At 39.7% G+C, this 22712-nt stretch overlaps 1 protein-coding gene across 1 annotated transcript in view; it reads right to left on the reverse strand.

The window, feature by feature from the left end:
• Nucleotides 1-22712, reverse strand: part of LOC120530904 (solute carrier family 2, facilitated glucose transporter member 1-like) — a 48285-nt gene that overhangs the window by 24839 nt on the left and 734 nt on the right. The window lies entirely within an intron of this gene.

Consider the following 22712-nt stretch of genomic DNA (forward strand, 5'->3'; position numbering starts at 1 on the left):
TACAAGGGATCGCTATCAAAGGACCCCCACCCCAACCCACTCGGCTGCCTCTTCCTCACACAATGACCTTGGAGAAGGAAATTTGGTACTTCATTTTCCACTCACCCTGAACATCAAAGTACTTGAACCACTGTAGTATCTGTTTTGGGGATCCTGTGACAAAACTCTTTTTTCATAAGACTATATAGAGTCATGTGTGCACTGTACAGAGGATGGTTGAAATTCTTACTTGCATCCGTTAATCAACATAAAACACACCGCTACTCTAATTAGGGAGTATTTTTCAGAGTAAAAATAAAAGCCTTTGGAAAAATCCAGTCACTTAATGCCGACTCTTATCTCTTATCAGCATTCTGTCACTGCAGTGAATATCTAATAACTCATTTGCGCCTTTAATAAACCTTTGGCTGAGGTTTCTTCATTCTTGCTGCCATATTCCATACATGGCAGGGTAACTATGCTACCCACTTTGGCTTAAACTTATTATAACTACCTACGATTCCTACGGATTTGTTCATGGTTGCCTGTCCAGCTTAGCAAGTAAAATAGGATTTTCTTACATGACTTTGAGCTGAATGAGCCTCTTTTTTATATACATAGGTTGTCATATAGTGCCTGGCTGTCAAGGGTTTGCCAAGGGCAGAAAAAAGTTGGCAAGATAGCAAATTGTTGCTTTTCTGAGGACAGGTAGACCAGGTAGTTCCCTTTGGAATAAAAAGAAAAAAGATGGCTACGGAGCAGATGTCACTTTCCAATACAATGCCCAAGATGTGCAAGTTTTGGGAACACCACAAAAAGACCGAAACTATGGGAATGGTAGAGAAGATTCCAAAAAGTCTAGAGGGCAGGTTGACCATAGAATGCTAAGGGTGCATGATCCTCTATACACCTAAATAGAAAAAGGGTCACAGTGTGCAAGGAGACCACTAGGTGCCAGTATATGGTTCTTAGCCAAGCAAAGTTGGGACTGTGTTAAATATTTATGGTTAAGACACGAAAGAACTGATTCTGGGTCACAGTTGTTTTCCTCCCACCAACCAATGGGCAGCACGCAGTCCAGGAATCAGATAAATGGAATCGCGCTGCCCCTCCATGAAAGCAGGATGGGTGGAAGCTGCTGTGAAGGCCAAGGACCCAAGATACCACTGGACACAGTTCCAGCCTAATGTCTTTGTAGACCCCAGAAGTGACCTCAGGGAAAGGGGTTTTAAAGCCACCTCAAAGTGACAAGGACACACCTTTTTATAGTAGTTTGAGGTGGGCTAGCCCCACCAGACAGACAGAGTCTGTAAAGAGACTGCGAGGCAGTAGCAGATGTTTGGCTTTGCCTCATTCTTGAGGTATGTTGTGTTCATCTTGTTTTTATCTTTCCATTGTGTATATTATCATTTTCAGGGAATTGCGCAACCTCGACTTCCTTTAAGCTGTGGCACAAATTTGCAGGACGGTCTAGTCCAAATTGATTTGATTAAAAAGCATCCAATGAAATTTGGTGCAGCTATGGATTTTGGTGGAGCAACTAGACACCTTAATGGTTTATATAAAACAGAGAGAAAATGAAAAATCAACACCAAAAGAACCCCAAGCTAGGATTCAAAGCAAAGTCTAAAAGTGTGAGGTGGCCCTCTTCACAGTGTGTGGAAGCTATGCTGATCATCTTCGTCCTCCTCCGGGTAGCAGAAGGCCTTACCATTAGGCATGGCCTGCTGGATGTCCCATTTGTTCATAGGTAACCTTCGAATATGCCAGCGATTTTTATTATGGGATGATGCCGATTGTATTTGTCACTATCTTTAACGTTGTAAGCTACATTAAAAAATATTAATCAGATCACTAGGACAGCAAAAATAGCAAAAATTAGATCCCTTATAACTATGGCAAGATGCTAAAAAATTAGTTCACGCTTTTGTTTTTACTCGACTAGATTACTGTAACGCACTCCTCTCAGGATCACCCAAGAAAGACATCAATTGATTACAACAAGTGCAGAATGAAGCTGCCAGAATCTTAACTAGGAAAGGGAAATCCAAGTACATCACCCCAGTTCTGATGTCACTACATCGGTTACCTGTGCCATTTAGAATTGACTTTAAAATACTGCTGATGGTTTACAAAGCCTTTAATAATCTCGCTCCGTCCTATATCTCAGAATGCCTGTCACCTTACACTCCAAATCGTAACCTTAGATCTTCAAATGAGGGTCTGCTTAGATTTCCAAGAGCTAAACTTAAACAAAGTGGTGAGGCGGCCTTTTAATGTTATGCACCAAAAATCTGGAATAGCTGACTGATAGAAATTCAGGCTAATGCCGTGGAGCATTTAAAAAAAAAACTGATAAAAACTCATTACTTTAACGTGGCTTTCTCAGAGCTTCATTTTAGTGTAACCCTGATATTCTGTGTATGCATTGAGTTATCATTTTTATCATGGCTCCACACTCCGCACTAACCCCTACTTTCTCTGCTGTTCTTTTTCTGGTTTTCTGTGGTGCCCATCTGCGCCACCATCACCTGATCAAAGCACCGTGCAGTCCCTACACTGATTGAAGGCAAGAGGTCCATATGACCATCATCATCATCGTCGTCGTCGTCTAATTCTTCCACGCGCAGCCTGAAAACCATGAGGACTGATTGAGATCAATGATGTTAGGTAGAATGCCCAGTGGGGGCTGGGTGGTCTCGTGGCCTCAGAACAACCTGCAGATTGTCTTTTCCCTCTTATGCCATTTGGAGTTTTTTTTTTTTTTTGGTCCATCGGACCTTACTTTATTCTTTGTTACATAGTATTGCCTAATCTTATTTTTTATATTTTTCTTTCTTCATCTTTTAAACCACTTTGAACTACACCATTTGTATGAAAATGTGCTATACCAGTAAATGTTGTTGTTGTGATCAGTGGTATCCCACTAAATGATTTAGGATTATCCCTCCTGCTGAATCATGACTTGGCACCAGCACACAGGATAGTCCACCTTTATACACCAGCTGCCTGCCCTTGAAAGAAACACTTTCTGAAGCAAAAATCTGAACAACATACACCAGAAGTGGAAAAAAGGTCAAGTTTGATATAAGAGGCAGACTAAAAACGGACAGAGCCGCAAGGAAGAAAAATGCATCAGATGGGAAGAATCTAAAATGCTGAAATGGCAGAAAAGCTGTATTGTTTTATTTTATTTCTTTTAAAGGAGAGAAGGTGTCCTGCAAGTCACGTTTAGTCAGCAAGAGAACAAAACAAGCAGAAGTATTTGACATAGATTACTAGAAAGAAAATGTGCTATAGAATGGAAATATGGAATAAAGAAAAAAACAAAAAAAAACATTTAAGTTGTATTTCTTCAAAAACGTCACCTTAAGCATGCGTTTCCTATCTGATAAGTTTTAAAACTGGTTTTCTTTGTGGGCCAGGTTTTATCTGTTCAAGATCACGAGCACTCTTACCATGACCCTGAATTTGATTAAAACAGCTTGATAATTGATGCATGGATGAATTAGCGTGCCACCCGCCTTATTATCTTGCCAGAAATTGAGTCAAAGGGGATCCTGGCAGCATCAGGAATCAACCCTGGGCACATTACATGACCAGTCAGAGTTCCAGATGTAGGGACTGACCTTTACGCTTGGCATTTGTACTTCATTTTGCACAACAACATCAATTGAGCTACTGTATCCATTGTTTAAGTGTGCTCCTATAGCTCCGTTCATTTTTGTTTAGATAACTTGTTTCTATGGGAGGTAATCTACTAATATATGCACTGCGCTTAACCTGCCTGTCCATCTGAATGCACTTCTGGTTTATCTTTTTCTTCCTCATTGCTAACAAAGTGACCATGTTATATTTTTGTAGCCACTTTAAAGAAACCAAAACAAACAAACAAAAAAAAAATCTCTTAAGTGTTGTTACAACAAATTTAAAGACACAGTAGGATCTGGCAAATTCACCCTGCCAGATTTTTATGAAGCTATCCATTTTCTGAACCAGCTTTCATGTAATACAGTCAGGAGGCCTATCACAGCAGCGCCAGACACAAGACAGGAACCAAATTCTGGATTCTGTGGACAAACAGCCCATGATCCTCTGAGACGGACAAAGATGGCGGCCATAGTTCTCAATATGACACAAGTAATTCAATGGGTTCCATCAGCTGGTTTTATTTGGGAGTGTAAATCAACAGTAAAAGCAGTGCTAGTGCTATTTGTATTTGATGCAATATTTGTTTGTCTTAATTCATGCATATAGACCTCTAGCAAGGCAAAACCATTTAGAGGTTTCGGTTTGGCTATAATTCTTAAAGGACATTTCCCAAGAAGGCAACACTCTTGCCGAGTTATGGTTACATTACTGGCTTTGAACCATTTAGCTATTGTGACATTCTTCTTCTAAAGACCTTAACCAGAGAAGGCGAAGGAAACTCACTGTTATATGGTTACAAGGGCCAGAAATACCAATTACATTTAATCAAACGGATATTTTTATACAAACTGGTGTCATGGCTGGCAGTGCTGCTGCCTCCAACCTTTGGCACACAGGGTTTCATTCTGATGCAATGCATGGTTTCTATGTGATTAATTAACACCTTTTCCTTATGTCTGAATGGATTTTTCACCAGGTATTATATTTGTTTTTTCTCCCATAACCTATTTACCTAAAATGTGCATACTTGGTGCGAGTGTAATGTGGCCCGTTGTACGTGAAAGTGTCTTATAATGGACTTGACACCTCATTCAGAGTCCTGTTCCTCCCCATCACTCAAGGCTACCTGGCGTGGCTATGGCTCTCCGCACCCATAAACTTGGATTGAACAGGTTTAGAAAACAAAAAAGGAGCAGGTTAATAATTCTGTCTACTGATTAAATAATCAATTTTAGATAAATTTAACTCACTCTGGGAGGGTCTCATAGAAGATAGTGGTAGAAACTAAATCTGAACTCTCATGCATCTACAATCATATCATACAACAGTTTAGGCATCAGGTTGGCACTGCCAGAGGAAATGAGCCCCCGTCTCCCTTCATGTGACGGTGCAGCAGGTCAGTTGGACACATGCAAGTAAGAATTTCACTCCACTCTGTATATGTGACAATACTACGGTCATGATCTGAAATCAATTTAAAATTTTTTTTTCTTTGTTTTCAGACATTTTAAAAAAATGTCAGATAACATTTGGGGGAGTTTAGGGGTCAAATAATTCAATGGCCTAGCTTCACTTTCAATAGTGGGCGATTTCAAAAATGTTAAAAGTTAAATGCAACTTATCTCAATGCCATGTTAAAATTATTTTCTGGCCATTGTCATTTAGTGCCATTGTCTTTGGGTCCTTGGTAGGTAGCTCGGTTGGAGTGCGCGGCACATAACATCATCCATGTGTCTCACATATCGCACATAGTGCTTAAAGAATTTTAGTTCCAGTGACTGCATTGTATATCGCTTGTTACATCATTGGTTAGTCGATTCTCTATCTCCCTATTTCAACACATATACGAGGGGGTCCCCAAAAATAACCTGAATTTAAAAAAAAAAAATTGTTTTAATAATTTTTTTTACTTGCTGGAACTTTAAATCTCCTTCAAAGTACTCTCCATGTAAATGAATGCACTTATCGCAATGGTTTTCCCACTGGTACAAACTTTTTTGAGATTGCTGATGATGAACGTTGTTCAATGCCTGCAGCGATTTTTCTTTGACTTCCTCCACAGTACAAAAACGCTTTCCTTGGAGTTTTTTTCATATGCGGGAACAAGAAGCAGTTGCACGGAGCAAAGATCAGGCGAGTAGGGAAGGTGGCAAGAACTCCAAGACACACAAGTCAATTTTAGAAATCTCTTCAATAGTCTGATGACGATCTTCGTAAATTGCATTGAGAACTTTTTCAACATTTTCGTCATTCCTAATTGCGGAAGGTCAGCCCGATCTTGGTCGGTCTTCAAGTAACATTTTTCCCTCGTTTGAAACGTGAAAACCATTCGTAGACCCGTGTTTTACTTAAAGCTTCCTCTTTAAAAGCCGTTTCAAGCATCATTACAGTTTCAGCAGCGGTTTTCCTCTCAAGAGAAAACAAAATTTAAACAGACTCGCTGTTCTTTATGATCACCCATCACAAAAATTGCAGAACACGTTTAATAAGCACCAAGAAAAACCTGACACGGAAAGGCGTACGAACAATATGGAGCAACACTACTTGGCAGACTGTCACATGATACTGTAAGTGTGCTACACCTAGCAGCGAAATTCGCAACGAAGTCGAGACTGAGTGCCAGGTGCAGATTCCTGGTTCCTGCAGATTTTTGGGTACCCCCTCGTATGTTAACCCAATTACTGTCCAACATCCTTGGTTTTGTTCTTAAAGATTTTCTCTCCTCCACCCCCTTGCCCATCTGGCAATTTTTTTTTTTAAAAACTTTCTCACTCCCAGCTCGAAAATAAACACACACTTCATCACAGCCGTGACAACTGCAACTTGATTACAGTATGTTGCCGTGTGTCATTTATGACCCGAGAGTTAACTGTATGTAAAAGGTGCCAGGCAGATACACACACCGCTATCTGCCTTCAATTAGTTCTCTCTTTCTGTTTTTATAACAACTTTATCCTGGAAGCCATAATGAAGAAAAACCACTAATCTATGGACAGCAGAGGGGGGAAAAAAAAAAAAAAAAAAAAGTCAGTGGCGAGTATGCTGACTGGGAACAGAAGCCCACATTCTAGTTTTTTAGTTGGCAAAGAGCTTAGTTACACCAGGCTCTACATTACACGGCCTTACTCTGTGCAGGAGTGCCACTGACATTGCAGAGTAACCCCTCCTTGCCAATCTGGGTATGTTCAAGTCTCAAATATCCCATGACACGTAGGACGTCACCCTTTTTGTTATAGTGTTTACTAACGTGCCTTAAAACTGGCACAGTCATCTTAAAAGGTATGTCCTCCTCATACTCTTCAGGCAAGGGGCACCATCCAGATTTAACATCCCCCTTAACCCCCGCCCCCCTTGGACCACCAAGCACTGCAAATGATTGAGCAGAGGTCACAGAGTACACATTACCTGAATGGAATAACCAGCTCTACAGCAGGATGTGTGACGCACCCTGGCAGACAAAGACAGGCCTCTGGGGAATTTACAAGGGCTGGGCAGGCAGGTCTTAAAGGCACACACGCCTTGAGCAGATGAATAAATGCATTATGTTAGCCTATTTGCTCATTTTTCAATTGGGAAGTAATGAATTCCTGGCCATTGCAGACAAAAAAAAAAAAAACCATCACTCCCATTTCACATGTTTTGAAAAAGTGCATGAAACTGCCAAAGGCTCTGCATTACACAAGCAGTGCAATGTGTGTCTCAGGGTAAAATGTCATAAGCAAATCCTTGAGTGTAACACAAGTGACAACACCATAGGTGAGAACTCGGTGAAGAGTTAAAGGACACAGTGCTTGAGGTAATACTGATGGCAACACTCTCTTCTTTCGGTCCTCATCACACACACACACACCCATTCAGAATTGTTCTGCCAAATAGAGGAACTGAGTTAACTGTGTGTGAGGAACTAAATATTAAAATACTAATGGTTGTGCTCCTGTGTCACACGATTACTCATAAATCAGTGGGGCTAGAATCTTAATCTTAGTCTTAATCGAAAGTTTATCACATGATGTGCACTGATGAAGTAAAAAATTTGTGTAGCAGTAACCACCCTAAAGTTTCTTACAGCATACTGCTCGAGAGGGTGACATGGCAGAAAGGAAAAGAACCGTGGCGACATCTACTAAGCATAAAGCACATTGCTGAGGCCACTCATAGTAAGAAGAACAGTAGTGCCATCTGCTGACAAAGTGTTTATTATGATCACAAAATATAGTGCTACACACTGAGGGTGGACTCCAGCTGTGACATCTCCCGAGCATCAAGCACTTCAGAGATGAAGAAAACCAAGAGGTAAGCCTGAATCCGGAGCAACTAGCCAGCTAGATAACACTACAGCTTATCGCCATGCTAGATGTCGTACAACAACAGAGAAACATATGCTGACAAACAAGGAGATCATCAAATACTATACTACTCACAACTTCTGCTCATATGCAAAGACTGCTTTTACATTCTTACATCAACGTTTGGTTGAGGAGCGCTAGTTATGATGCTTACATTACCAATTCCTCACCATGGAGACATCTACTAAGCATAACGCACATTGCCTGGAACACTCATTGTTAGAAGTAGATCAAAACACTACTCGCAACTTCCTCTCATATCTTTTACATCAACATTTCGCCGAGGAACACTACTTATATCAGCAATTGTTCACTATGCAGCGATATTTTTTTTTCAAACTGAAAACAAAAGAAGGTGTGGACAAAAAGGAAATGTTTAGCTTGCTCTACATGAACCAGTTTTATTTGAGGAGTGGATGTCTTCACATTTCTTAGTTGACTTAATGAGTCCAGAAGAGAAGATCTAAACCTAAAGACTAGCAGCAATGAAAGCTGGGAAGTCAAATTCATACTGTCATTGCACTAAGAAATTGCAGTCGGAAATTAAAGCAGAAATGCAGAACACCAAGTTCAATAACACCAAAAAAAAAAAAATCGCTACAAATAACAGTTGGAAAAGCTGCTTTGTTTTATCAGCAAACTCGGGTGGTGTTGACTATCATACAGTCGCTTTGGTGTCATCACACACCGCGGGCCTCTAAACTTCTCCATAGCAACTTGGATTTCAAAATGGATTTGGGAAAATATGCAACAAAATAAGCAACTATATCAAATAATGTTAATTATACTAATACAAAAAACATTAAGAAAATCTGAAATTCCATGCTCAGAAGCCTAAGTTAGTATACAAATCAGGGTCAAAATGATATACGATAAAGGACAGAAAAAAATTACAAAAGAAAAATACTGCAGCACAGATAAGCACAGTCAGAGGTACTTGACCATGTTTTGTCTTTACAGACTCATTGGAATATCCTGAAGAAGCAGCACCAAAGCTGTCATAAAGTCTGTTGATCATCACACACCCACACAAAATGCAGGGAGTTTGGCAAGCAGCACATTTCACCTTTAGTACCATCACCATCAATAATCAAGGAGGAGTCGGCACTCCCTGGATAGAAGAAGAGATGAGAAGCAACTTTCTGGGGCCCTATAGCCACAGATTCTTAATCTAAACAGAACACATTAGCCCTACCATGACAAGCCTGCCTACGTGCCTCGGGTTTTGTTATGACATTGTTATTTTGATTACTTATTATAGAGTTGGCGAAGGTGGATGAGTTTAAATACTTTGGATCAACAGTACAGAGTAATGGGGATTGTGGAAGAGAGGAGAAAAAGAGAGAGTGCAGGCAGGGTGGAATGGGTGGAGAAGAGTGTCAGGAGTGATTTGTGACAGAAGGATATCAACAAGAGTGAAAGGGAAGGTCTACAGGACGGTAGTGAGACCAGCTTTGTTATATGGGTTGGAGACGGTGGCACTGACCAGAAAGCAGGAAAAAGAGCTGGAGGTAGCAGAGTTAAAGATGCTAAGATTTGCAGGTTGTGACGAGGATGGACGGGATTAGAAATGAGGACATTAGAGGGTCACCTCAGGTTAGACGGTTGGGAGAGAAAGACAGAGGCGAGATTGTGTTGGTTTGGACATGTGCACAGGAGAGATGCTGAGTATATTGGAAAAAGGATGTTAAAGATAGAGCTGCCAGGTAAGAGGAAAAGAGGAAGGCCTAAGAGCAGGTTAATGGATGTGGTGAGAGGGGACATGCAGATGATGAGTGTAACAGAGCAAGATTCAGGGGACAGAAAGATATGGAAGAAGATGATTCGCTGTGGCAACCCCTAACAGGAGTAGCCAAAAGAGAAAGACGGTTGGCACTTTTATCCAAGATGACTTTTGAGTCAAGTCAAACATGGGTGGCACTTCACTGGTGAACAACAACAAGGAGGTATGTCTGATTATTTCCAGTTGAAGCTGCTCATGGTCAGACAGTACCAGTAGCACGATTTGAACCCACATCTTCAGGGACTGAAGTCCAAAGTCTACAAGTTCCCTCCACCTTATTAAGTGTGGGTACTTCAGCTGGCAAACTCACCCACCACCATAAGCCACTGCTCTCTGTTTCTGCCAGTTGCCACTCTGTTAGTCACAGTATTACATGCACATCAGTTGCTGAGGGACACAAAGTGCTCTGTAAATCAGGTGCCCTAACCCCAGTCTTTAAATGAACCCTCCATGTTTCATTGATTGCTCCTGTCTCCAATTCCCTGGGGTCTACTGGAAAAATCAAAGCCTATGTGGTAGAAAAATGTGCAGTATCAAATTTTACATGACCAAAAAGTAACTGACCAGGAAAAAAAAAAAAAAAATCCAAAAAGAACCATTTACTGGAATCCCATTTCAAAAAGAGAGTTCAATTTCAAGGAGAAAGAAAGAAATGCTGTCAGAGCGAGTGAGAGGCAGAGACAGAGTTGAAGTGTGTTTAGAAGCGGGGGGGTCCGAGGATAGCCTTGCTGCTCACACTCATATTCATCCTTGAAGTCTTATACGCCAACATATTTGCCTTTAACCTACATACTTCTCAACACGGCCCCTTAAACACTGCTGCCGCAGGCTAAGAAGCTGTTTAGGTTTGGGGGAGAATGGGCGGAGAAGCGGCTCCTGACCTCCATTATCCACTTTCAAAGACCAGCCAGGCTGTCATTTTGGAGTCTGGCTGAAGTTTTATTTGCCTTTTTAAAAAATGTTATCAGAGAACTTTAAAAGCCTTTCTCCCTGCTGTCTATTCTTAGCTTTTCCTTTTACATTATTTATTCTCTCCTCTGCCATGCTTGAAGAAATTAAGCTGCCACTTGAATTCAAAAATAACAAACCAGCCATAAGTGTCTTTGGTGCATGGCTCCCACTATCTTTTCTAGTTAAGAACTGAGCCTGGTGGGATGCGAGCCACAGGTCAAAATAGTTAATTCTTGCACACTTTTTGAAAATGGACCGATTTTTATTGCCACGGCTACATATTGCACATCTCACCTTAAGCACAATGGCTGCCACTGTGGAGCAGAGAGTGGGCACACCACAATCTGAATTTGGCCCAGCCATCTTTTTAAAGCACAACAGATGGAGTTCAAGTGCAAATCCACACCACTCTTCTGCATGGCTAGATATGCAGCAAGCAGGCAACCAGCTTTATACAAATGAAGCATCAGACAGGCCAACAAAATCATGTTCAGGACCACCTGTCCTGCACCCCCTTCTTTCAACATTTTTCCATTAACATGCTGAAGCATACCTGTATCATCTGGCCAGTTATGACTTGCTTAATGCTTGTCTGGCCGGCTATTTCTTACTGCCAGTGTTCGTACTTGAGTGCAAGAGAGAATGATGGAGACAAAAAGGTGAGAACCTACAGCCATACCAATGGCGTAGCTCATCTAAAGTCTCATGTCTATAACAATCTCTGCATTTATAAGGGAAAAGAAAAACTAGAGCTGCTGGCCTTGTGCTCATTCAGAAGCAGATCATACACCAGCCTGCTCTCTTGTAGAATTGCTGCAGTGCAGACAGCTTGATAACTACTAAACACGAGGCCATATCAGGCTGAAATCACAGCAAACGGCAGCGTGAGATGACGATTCAGAGGAGGGCAGCTAGCCACCATTACAAGGAAAAGAGTGTACAGCCGTTTAGCAGGAGGAAGAAGGAGAGCAGTGTCAAAAAGTTCAAGACGTCCATTTCAGACAGTGAGTGTGGTCATCTGGGGGTGTGTGCAACTAATGGAAACAAGATATAAAAATCTTAATTTGGTTAAAGCAAATTCAAAGCAAAGTAAATATACAGGACACAAAATGTGCGTACAAAGTGAAACTTTTGATGGAAGAAATTGATCTTTTTCCAAAGAGATGCTTAAAAAAAAAAAAAAAAAAAAAAAAGGGCAACTGCTTTTGCAACAGATGTGGCTGCACTGTAAAATAAATACATAAATAGTGTTAAATTTACGGTAAAGTACTAGCAACTGTGGTTGCCAGAATTTTACCGTAAAAAAAATAAGGTGACAATATTTTTAGATCTATAGTATAAACTTTGTAGTAAATAACTTTTTTCTTTACAACGCATTCCAACGGAAGTGAACGTTTAAGCATAACCTCAAATCCATGCACTGTAATAAATATGTCAATCAAGAAGCCATTAGAAAACACTTTCAGGATCAAACCCCAGCACACAGTTTGTATCAGTTAGGTAACAACAACCAATAGCAACTATGCATCATTTAATTATATACACTGAAAACAATTCAATGTTTAAGGAAGTTATGGCACATTGTCTCGTGGAGAGGTAAAGTTTGCTTTTGTGGTGTATGGGGTCCTACAGGTGTGCCAGCTTATCGAATACGACGCACCATAAATCAGCTTCCATAACCTCAAAAAACCTTTAGCACACAGGGAAAAATAAGTCTAACTAAGTTTATTTTCCCCTTCTGTTCAAAGGCATGCAATTCACCAGGAACAATACGGTAAAAGGGGGTTTCCTTATGCAAATATCGCAACTTTAGTGTTACTTGAAACAGTGCTTTACTGTTTTATATTTTACAGTTGTTTACCTTCGCTATTGAACATTTTTACTTTCTCGTATACAATCATCCAAAGATTCAATGGTGAGATTTTGATGAATCTCGATGTTTTAGACTTTCCTGATTTTCTCGTATACAAAGTATTGGAATCGTCCAAAAATTCAATTTTGAGATTTTGATGAATCACGAGCCTCGCAGTTAGGAGACCCAGGTTCGCTTCCCAGGTCCTCCCTGCGTGGAGTTTGCATGTTCTCCCCGTGTCTGCGTGGGTTTCCTCCAGGCGCTCTGGTTTCCTCCCACAGTCCAAAGACATGCAGGTTAGGTGGATTGGTGATTCTAAATTGGCCCTATTGTGTGCGGGTGTGTTTGTGTGGGTCCTGCGGTGGGTTGGCACCCTGCCCGGGATTGGTTCCTGCCTTGTGCCCTGTGTTGGCTGGGACTGGCTCCAGCAGACCCCACTCCCCCCCATGACCCGGTATTTGGATTCAGCGAGTTGGAAAATGGATGGATGGATGAATCATGATGTTTTGGACCTCCTTGAAACTGAAAAAAAACATTTTAGGAATTATATTTGTGCTATATATTTGTGAGTATATTTGTCTGTGTGTGTGTGTGAGTGTGTATGTAAACACGATAACCTGAGTACGCCTTCACTTAGGTTAACCAAATTTTGCATATAAGTATTAGGTACAACACATTTCTTTAACTTTTGGGCTAATTCCGTCAACCGGAAGTGTGACTTTACCTTTCATCCTTGTAGCTGCAGAGTCCGATTTATTCAACTTTACTTTTATAATAAACTGTTCAATATATTATTAATTTGATTGGATTTTTTGGTGGTGGTAATTTAATGTACACAATATAAAAACATAATCATTGTCTTGCAGTTTACTCCTCAAATATTCATCCCCATATCGGAGTATACAAGAGTCTAGTGGAGACCTCTCCAGATTTTTAGACTGTAAAATTAAACAGCGATTTTTTTTTTAGTGTACTGTATCAGTAAACAGTATGTAGCATATTTGGAAGGTAGAAAAATATTATACAGAACTTGGCTGTAAAAACTAATGAAATGTATTGTTTAAGATCAATTGGTAATTTTCATTAAAACATAAGTTCAATTTCCTTTTTTTCCAGAAAAGGAATTTTTATTTCACCATTATTTTTACGATTAAATATATTTGCTGACTTTTTTTTTTACAGTGTAGGCTTGGCACAACAGAAAAAGCTCTTTTATAATTGAGTTGCAGACAGAAGCACTCTGGTCCATCCTGATACAACTTTGAGAGAGAGAATCTGAGAATAGATTAGTCAAGTATTGCACTGTGATGGTACTTGAGATCCCTCTGTCCGACTGTACTATTGGACGCAGCAGCATAAACACACACTAGGTCTTACAGCGACATGCTTGGGTCGGTCCACTCTGCTTTGCCTGCTACTTGTACCTGGTGCTTTAGAGAAACGGTCCCAGGGAAAGGAGTGCAAATGCAGGAACTTCATTAAATTAACCAAGATGAACTCTTTCCGGCTCTCTTATTACCCAACCCGTAACTCTGGTAGTGTTGCATCTCAAGTCCGTCATTTTTCAAGTTGACGTTATTTCTTCACAATCATGGTATGTATTAATTTTCCACGTGAAAAAAACATAAAAGCAAGCATGTTTTTTAAATTAAACCAAGTGAACTAGCCTGCTTTTTTGTTTTATAGTGGTGCTAATGGGTACCAAGATCCAAATGTGGAGAGGAAAAAAAGCCTTAAAAACTTTATATATCCACTTTGAAGTAGCAGACGATTTGATTAAAAACGGTGCCTTCTGTGTTTCTGAAGCATGCTTGCGGCTACTAAGGTAAACTAGAAAGAACACATTTGAAATTGCAGATTTTTGGTACTAATCTGTCATGGTTACAATAAGTTTCTTGCTCACTTCTCTGCTCGCAGTGGCCGCCATGCTGTATTCTGCCGGTTATCCTGCTTTTGCTTCTGCAGTTCCCTTTCTTCAGCTTCAGCTTGTAACACACAGATATGCACTCAAATCATGAGCTCTCAACTTTCTGCCCATTATGTTGTGTGCTGTTTGCCTACACAGTGAGTTTCATTGTACTTTCTAAACATAATAATAAACCTGAACTGATTATAGTTGATAAAAGCCATTGATTTTTCAAAGAGCCAAGTCACCTGCATGTCGCACTTTCTGTGGTGTACTACTCAGAAAATGAAAAAGGGAGTGTGCTACAGAGCCCCACCACCATAAAACTAATTAAGGTGTCACAAATCAATTATCAAATTTAACAGACGATGAGCCTCTCTTGCTGAGGATGTGGTTATAAAAGACCCGAGCACAACATCGGAGTGAGTAAACTCACGGACACTTGGATACCAATTAGTCTGTAAATACACTGGAAATATTTGCAAACTCTGTGCAGAATCTGGCACGAGAGGCAGAAACGACAGCTCTGTTTTACCGCTCTGCCTTTGCGAAAACATTTGTATTAAAACTTCACCCCGATTAAATCTAAATGTATGCCTATAACGTCTATATCACTTGATTGCACACTCAGTCTCTTGTTAGACCACCAAAGTACACAAGCGCATGATCATACTGGCAAAAGCAGGCAATATCTTTGAAAAAATAACAAAATAAATTGACTGAATACAAGTGATCACAAGTGCGACTTTTTCCGGCTAACCATCTACAGCAGTGTTTCCCCAAACTCGGTCCTGGGGGTCCACTGTGGCTGCAGGTTTTTGTTCCAACCAGATTCCTAATCAGTGACAACACCTGATAACACGGATCTCATTTAATTAGCTGGTATTTTTCTTTTATTCTACATTGAGAAAAGCACAGCTGCATGATTTTTACATTTATAAGACATTTAGAAATATTTCTGCTTTTGCTATAGATTTAAATGCTTAACTCTCTTTTGTTGATATATTTTACCCTTTCTCTGTGCAGTTTTTCCCCTTTGTTGTATCTTATTAATGACAATTTAAAATGAGCAGAGCAGACACACTGGCAAACAACACAGAATAATCAAAGGCTGCAAGAACTTTAGCATCAGACCCACTAATTTAACAAACTTAGTTTTCTAATTTCTATATTGTTTCCAAAACACAGAACTCAGTTTACTTGAGGTTTTTACAAATTTTATTTAAAAAAAAAAAAAAAAAAAAAAAAAAATTTTTCCACATTGTCATTATGGGGTGTTGTGTGTAGAATTTGGAGGAAAAAAATGAATTTAATCCATTTTGGAATAAGGCTGCAACATAAAATGTGGAAAAAGTGATGTGCTGTGAATACTTTCTGGATGCACTGTATATATGCGTGGTTTTAAAAAAGTAAGTTAAAAAGTACTAAAAAGTAAAAAATAAAGTCTCTCATTCATCCTCAATTTTTTTTTTTTTTTTTTTACACGAGTGATGTACGAGAGGCTTATTTTTTACTTTTTAGTACACTTTTTAACTTAATATAAGCATGGTTTTTAAAAAAGTATTTTTATATGTATATTTTTATTATTGATAAAATATGTTTAACTTTAGAATGCCAAGTTAAACGACTATACACTATGATTGTGAAGAAATAACTTGCAACATGAAAGTGCTGAACGTATCCTGCAAAATACTCAGCCTTTTAACAATTTGACTGAGACACATGAAAGCACTACTTCTGTCAGCTCTCTGAAGCAGCAGGGCCGCTCTGTAACTTCTAATACCACAATACCTTTGGCATTGCATGTGGATGCAAAAGTACTACTGGGTTTGCTAGTTACGTGCACACCGTGGTGAACGTGATATACAGTTTCTTCCATCATCATGAATGGCAGTGCAAAGACTGAGTAATCTTCTATTGTGGAGACACACATTACTATGAGGTCAAGTAATACAATATCAATGAGGTTCTTCTTAAAAATCTGCAAGTCAGTTATAACTCGTACGCAAATCAGTTTTTAGCATAGTCCCTCAATTTTCAACATTCTTTGTACCGCATGGTCCAAGTTTGTTCTGTATTCAGGCACACAGTGGGTTGCTAGACTTCCTTAAGCTTATGAACACAGGAAAAAAACAAGATGACCAGATGGAGGGAGCCTGAACTATTTGATGCTCATTCTAATAGCCAAAATCCAAAATCCTGTACGGTTTGAAGAATTTGCTTGGCTGAAGTGAAACACCAAGTGGCAATACACTGCGCTGTTAGCCAGCAAGAGAATGCGAGGTAGTGGTAGTAGCAGCCATGACGGCAATCCTAAAATCAACGCCATTATAAGCACATAACCTGAAGCACCTGAAAGAAAAAAAAACAAACTTTCTGGTGGACTCCAAACTTTGCATCTTTGATGTTTTTAAATTACAGCCCTCGGGGTTACTTCAATAACAGCAAAGTATCACCTTGCATTTCATGCCACCCAGTTCTGGTAAATGTTTTACCGATAATCAATTTTTCAAATCAAAGAAACTGCAAGAACAACAAGCCAGTTACGCATATGACATTTGTATTCAGGTGACAACTGTTATTTCTGAAGAGAAGCAAAAGCATTTCACTTGAGGACATGCAAATTCAGTGCCTCCCAAGAGTTTGAAATCTGAGGGTGTGGGCAACTCATTCACTTACGTATTTCTAAAAAAAACCAAAAAAAAAACAAGTAAACTGGCTGGCTTGGCTAAGGAGCAAAGCTCAAGTATGGGGCTAAACTGGAACCCTAGGAAGGGGGACTAAGGGGCTAAAGTGTCAGAGCACAGGGCTGAAAGGTCAATCCTTGTTACTGAATCGCCGGGCTACCACTGGGTTTACTACAGAAAAAAAAAAAAAAAAAAAGTACACTTGTTTGTGGCTTCTGTCCCTTTAATCCTCTTCAGTCATAAACTCTTCTTTGAAGGACACAGCTAGGTGAGCTAAGGAGACTTGGCTCAGGTACACACAACTAGAGACTCCAAGAACAAAAAATGAAATACAATCGGCTACTTATGGCCTGTTTAAACCAGAGCAACACTGAAAAATCTAAACTTAAACTGGCTCGTGACGTATCATTTACACAACAGACAGTGACAATTAGTGGGCCACAATCACCAAAGATGGCAAACAGCCAATATGCTAATTCCCTCAAAACATTTCTCTTTTGCTGTCAACTTCACATCCACATTCTTACAAGAGAAGATTCAAAGATGTCAATCTGTGGAGTGTGGCAGATGCAGACACAAAGCATTTCCTTATCTTCTTATGTAATACGCTACTGTGGCTGTCCATTGTCTGTCCAGGATTTTAAAATCACCTTTAGCTCGCAAACCATTTCACCCATTGACCTGAAATTTGGTACACATACTACATGACGACTACTATCTGCTTTCGGGGTGATCGACCTCCAAGGTTATTCCTCTCCATTTTTATTTTACTTTACTGGAGAATTAGCTCTCAGCAGCGGCCAGCAGGGCAGCTGTGCAGCGCATGCATACAGGTGGCGCATTCATTCCTTACCACCTTTGCCATCACTTAATCTACCTCTTCATATCCTTAAATCATTCTTGAGGCAGATTGAAGACTTAAGTGCCAGCTTTAAATGAAAAATTAAGGAAAACATACTACGTAATTGCAACACAAACAGTGATTTAATCAGTTTTAATGCAAAGAGATGCCGATGAAAGAAGAAAAAGAAGCGGGCTGCTAGGGTGGAGAAATGGAGAGCTGCTCAGGAAGCAGCCAGCACATCAATCTCTGAGCAGACGAATGCTAAACGTATAGAGAAAGACGATGAAAACTAGGAATGCTCAAGTCAAGCGTATTCACTGCATGTATTTGTGCAGTGCACCGTTACTGGTAAAGTAAAATATACATTCATCTTGTGGATTAAGGCAAGAAGAAACCACAGTAAGTTAACATGAAAAATGTTGGACAAGTGCGGCACAACTGCCTTCATAATGTCACCTCTAAAAGGTCATCACTCTCCCTAAACCACTGCCTTCAAGGGCACTGCTATTAGTTCTGTGCGTTAACCGTGTCCAACACTATATGAGCAGATGCAGGGCCACACAAACTGCAAGCACAGCTTTTGGCATTTGCACAGAAATTCAGGATGCATACTAAAGAGCTCGACTCCTAGAGAGCCTTCATAAGCACTCAGCTCACCTGTACGTGCATATAAAACATTAGTGGTAAATAAATATAAGAGTGTACGTGAAGCTTAGGAAAAATGAAATCTAGAGATTGTTAATTATAGGGGCGACATCAATTCTCAATCTCAATTTACCAAACACTTGAAAGATGTGACATACAGAGTTTTTCCGTAGTTGGTGAGAATTATGCCTGAAATTTGAAACACCACGGACCTTTAAATGGAATTCTTGGGGAACACTTCATTTGAACAAAAAGAAATTCCAGGTTAAGCGCTATATTTAGCAAACATCGAGCGTGGAGTCATTTGTGAATGTAAAGCCACATTAATAAAAAAAAGAAAAAAAAAAGGGGGTGCATACCAGCTCTCCACTGAGTTACCGCTACCCACTTAAACATCAGTAGGATGCACACCAACACATCCAAGGAGGCAGCCCTCAAATTCTGAATTACAGAATATAAAAAAATAAACCCAAACTACGACCTTATCCACAATCCTCAGCATGACCTCGGAAACAAGAGGTCTAATTAGGCCAGTATCATAAGCCTGAAAGACGAGGCACAGACTGAGAGTCTGTGCCCACCGATGCCCTCCGCTGGAGTAGCAAAGCACTTCCTCTCCAATTAGTGCTTTGAAGAAGATTTTACTTTTAGACTTGGGTGCTGCAAGCTTAATGGCGTAAATGTTGAAATTCAGAAAATGATGCAGTGAACTATTTTAAATTAGAATTATTTTAGAGACTTGGATCAATTGTATTGATTCACCGGATGTCATTTTTAGAATGATGCCTAATTCTCTTGTTCAGTTTTCATGTGGACATATCAGTTACTCAGTGAGCTTTTTATATCGCAGGTCATACTGCAGTAGGCAGCCACATAATCACGATGCGAAATCATGTCTATATTATGCAGCCCTAATTTCCATACCTCTGTATATCAAAGCATAAACCCTGGAGCTATTAACAATACTGCATGCAGTAAAGCCTCCAAACTGTAGTCCTTCACGGAGACCCCCACCTCCGAACATGGAGTCTTGGTTCACTAAACGGCTTGTTGATAATGTGTCCTCTGTGCACAACTGTGAGTTACCAATCTTGAGCACATGTGCCCCTTTCAAATCAATAATAAGACCAAACCAGAGCCCTGCCCATACCGCTGCCCCCACACCAAATGCTTACAGCTGTCAGCGGCGAGTAGCTAATTGAAAGGTGAGAATGAACAGGGCAGGCAGAAGACAGAGGCTCAGTTTTAAGATCATTGGGTCCAGACTCTCAATTTCTCTCTTTTCTAATTATGCTTTGTTCACCTGAGTTGAGGGAATATTAAAGGGAGGTGGCTACACTTGACATGTTTATAATGATTTCCATAGCCTTTGTACTTCACTCTGCCAAATGCAAATAAAGCTTAAGCTATTCCATCTTCTGTAGATGTACTTCACTCAGCAGTAAAGAAAATGGCTTCCCGTGGCACAGAGTGGTACCCTAAAGATTTAAAAGGGATGCAAATTGAATTTTTCTTTTGTTTCATTAACTTTTTATAAAAAAAAAATTTGGGTTTTCAGCATACATGTTGGCAGATGCAATAAGAAAAGAGGACAAGTGGCATTAGAGTGCAAGAAAATATCAGAAGCCATTGAACTTTGCTGCAAAGTGACAACAGCTTGGAACATCTCAAATGACTACAATAAGAGGCAGTGGGATCTACTTAATCGAATGAGATGAGCCTTAGCCTAAGATGTCAGACAATCAAAGGAACTGAAATGGAAGACAGGAGATAAGGAGAGGCTGAATCTTCCCAGGGCAACTCAGGCTTGTAAACAAGGCCTAGTAACCACAACACTGGCTGTTCAGACACACACACACACACACACACACACACAGGTACAGAGAGAAAAAGACAACATGGCACATGTCCAGGGAGGAAGTAAGTAAGATGAGTAAAACATAAACATACAGTGTGGTGGCATGGACAGATATGCTGAGGGTTCACAAGTGTACATGTGTGCTCATGTGATGCTGCAAAACACCCAAAGGGGGGCACAGGGACAGGAACAGCCCTGGGTAGGACTATGGCCAGGCATTCATACACAGACATGTGGGGCAAATGCAAACACTCACAAAGTTCAGCTCGCACAAGTAAACATACAGATTTATGGAGTTTGGTGTGAGAGCACTTGACTATGGAACAGGTTAAGCAAGTAGGACACAGGGAGACACACAACGCAAGAGAGGAGTACCAAGATTTACACAGACAAACATGCAGTTGGGTACAGAAATAAACAAACAAAACAGGTAAGAGAGACCTCTATTTATCTGTTCTCTGAAGCCGCTTCCCTCAATACAGAATTGCAGGGAACAAAAGTATATTTTGTCAGGACTGGATATATGCATGAATTAAACCTGAATGTGCAGAATGCAAGAGCAGGCCATACACACACACACACAAATACCTAGGGCAACACAAAAATACTGACACAGAATTGTGTAGCTTGAAAACAAAATGGATATGGAACAGGTCTGACAGCCAGAACACAAGCATACCAACACACTGGGCAGAGTAACAGACATTCATGCAGGCTATTGGTGAAGCTTAGAAAATACAACTGGAATAGTGCTGGAAATACACAGCAGAAGGTCAATGCTCTAAAATGTTTTGGAACTGCGAAGCCCTATAGGAAAAAAAAATTGATCCACAGAACTCCTATGAAAATAAAAGAAATTACAGAATAATCTGTAATGTAAAAAACATTTTAATCAAGAAAATATTTATAAACATTTGCACACACAGTATGTATTTATGAAAAAAAAAATGTAATAACTGTTTCAGACATGAAATGTAAATGAAAAGAATGTGTCGGCATTGTATGACACAAATCATCATTATATGGTTTAAGGTAAAGAAAAGCGTTAATGTCTGTGTGTATCATTAGGCAATTCTGGTATTTTGCTTAGTTGCAGTAATTAGTCGAAAATCGACTTTCAGGTAAGCATGTAGAAGCAAACTAAAGTAGGATCGTAAATGCTTATTGACTTAAAGGTCCACAATCAACATATTTTTTAACCTATCAATGCTTAAACTAGTCTTCAATTTTTTTTTTTTTTTACATTCATATAATATTTTTACTTGCTCACTGAAAATAAATGAGCCCCCCCCCCAAACTCCAAAGAAAGAACCCTTCCCTGGAGTCCTAACTTTCTGGAAAATAGTCTTCAAGTTTAACTAATGACATTTTGCAAACTATTGGACACAATAATCATAACTTCAAAACATAAGTGAATGAGGCAGAAATTATCAAAGAAAATATGTTTAATTCTTTATAAGTTTATTTTCTTTGAGCCTTTTATTTGAACTGTTAGTGTGTGTATTTCCTGAAGTGACATGTTAAACTTATTCAAAAGTGTGTCTGCAAGATAACGTAACTTTATATTCCAATCTGCATATTTAAAGTACTGCACAAGGTCACAGTTTGTTTGATGGGAATGTAATTATTTCTGCTCTCAGATTATCACGGAGTATTTTTAAAAATCTGACCTTGCGAAAACTAGCGAACATCCATATGTAATAATGATAAAAAATGAAATCTAAATTGAGTGGTTTACTCGTATTAGTAAAAAAAGGAATGAAAAATAACCATAGTAATAAGAATGCGTTCAGTTCGTTAATGCGCACAACTAAATGCACAGTGACACATATAACATTGCATGTATCAAACAACAGACATGTATGATGCATCATGACAGACAGCAGGACCTGTGCTTTCTGGTTTAGGTCAGCCCAGTCAGATCAGCATCAAATTCTGCCCAGACGCTGATCGCCGCGAATTTTTCCGGAAGCAACAGTTGATTCAAGGTATTATGACTGATGGCTCACGGAACTGCTATTAGGTTTTGCGAAACTTCCCCGGAACACAGTTTAAGAAACACTTCTCTGGATTTTCATTATAACTTGTGATCGCAGTTCTCTAGAGACAACTTTTATATTACAAAATTCTAACTGTCAAGAAGCATCATACGCAGACGTACATCAAGGTAAGGAAAAAAAAAAGGCACAGAGTAGCACCACACGAAACAA

Source organism: Polypterus senegalus, chromosome 6 (assembly GCF_016835505.1).
Source record: "Polypterus senegalus isolate Bchr_013 chromosome 6, ASM1683550v1, whole genome shotgun sequence".
NCBI classification, from domain to species: domain Eukaryota; kingdom Metazoa; phylum Chordata; class Cladistia; order Polypteriformes; family Polypteridae; genus Polypterus; species Polypterus senegalus.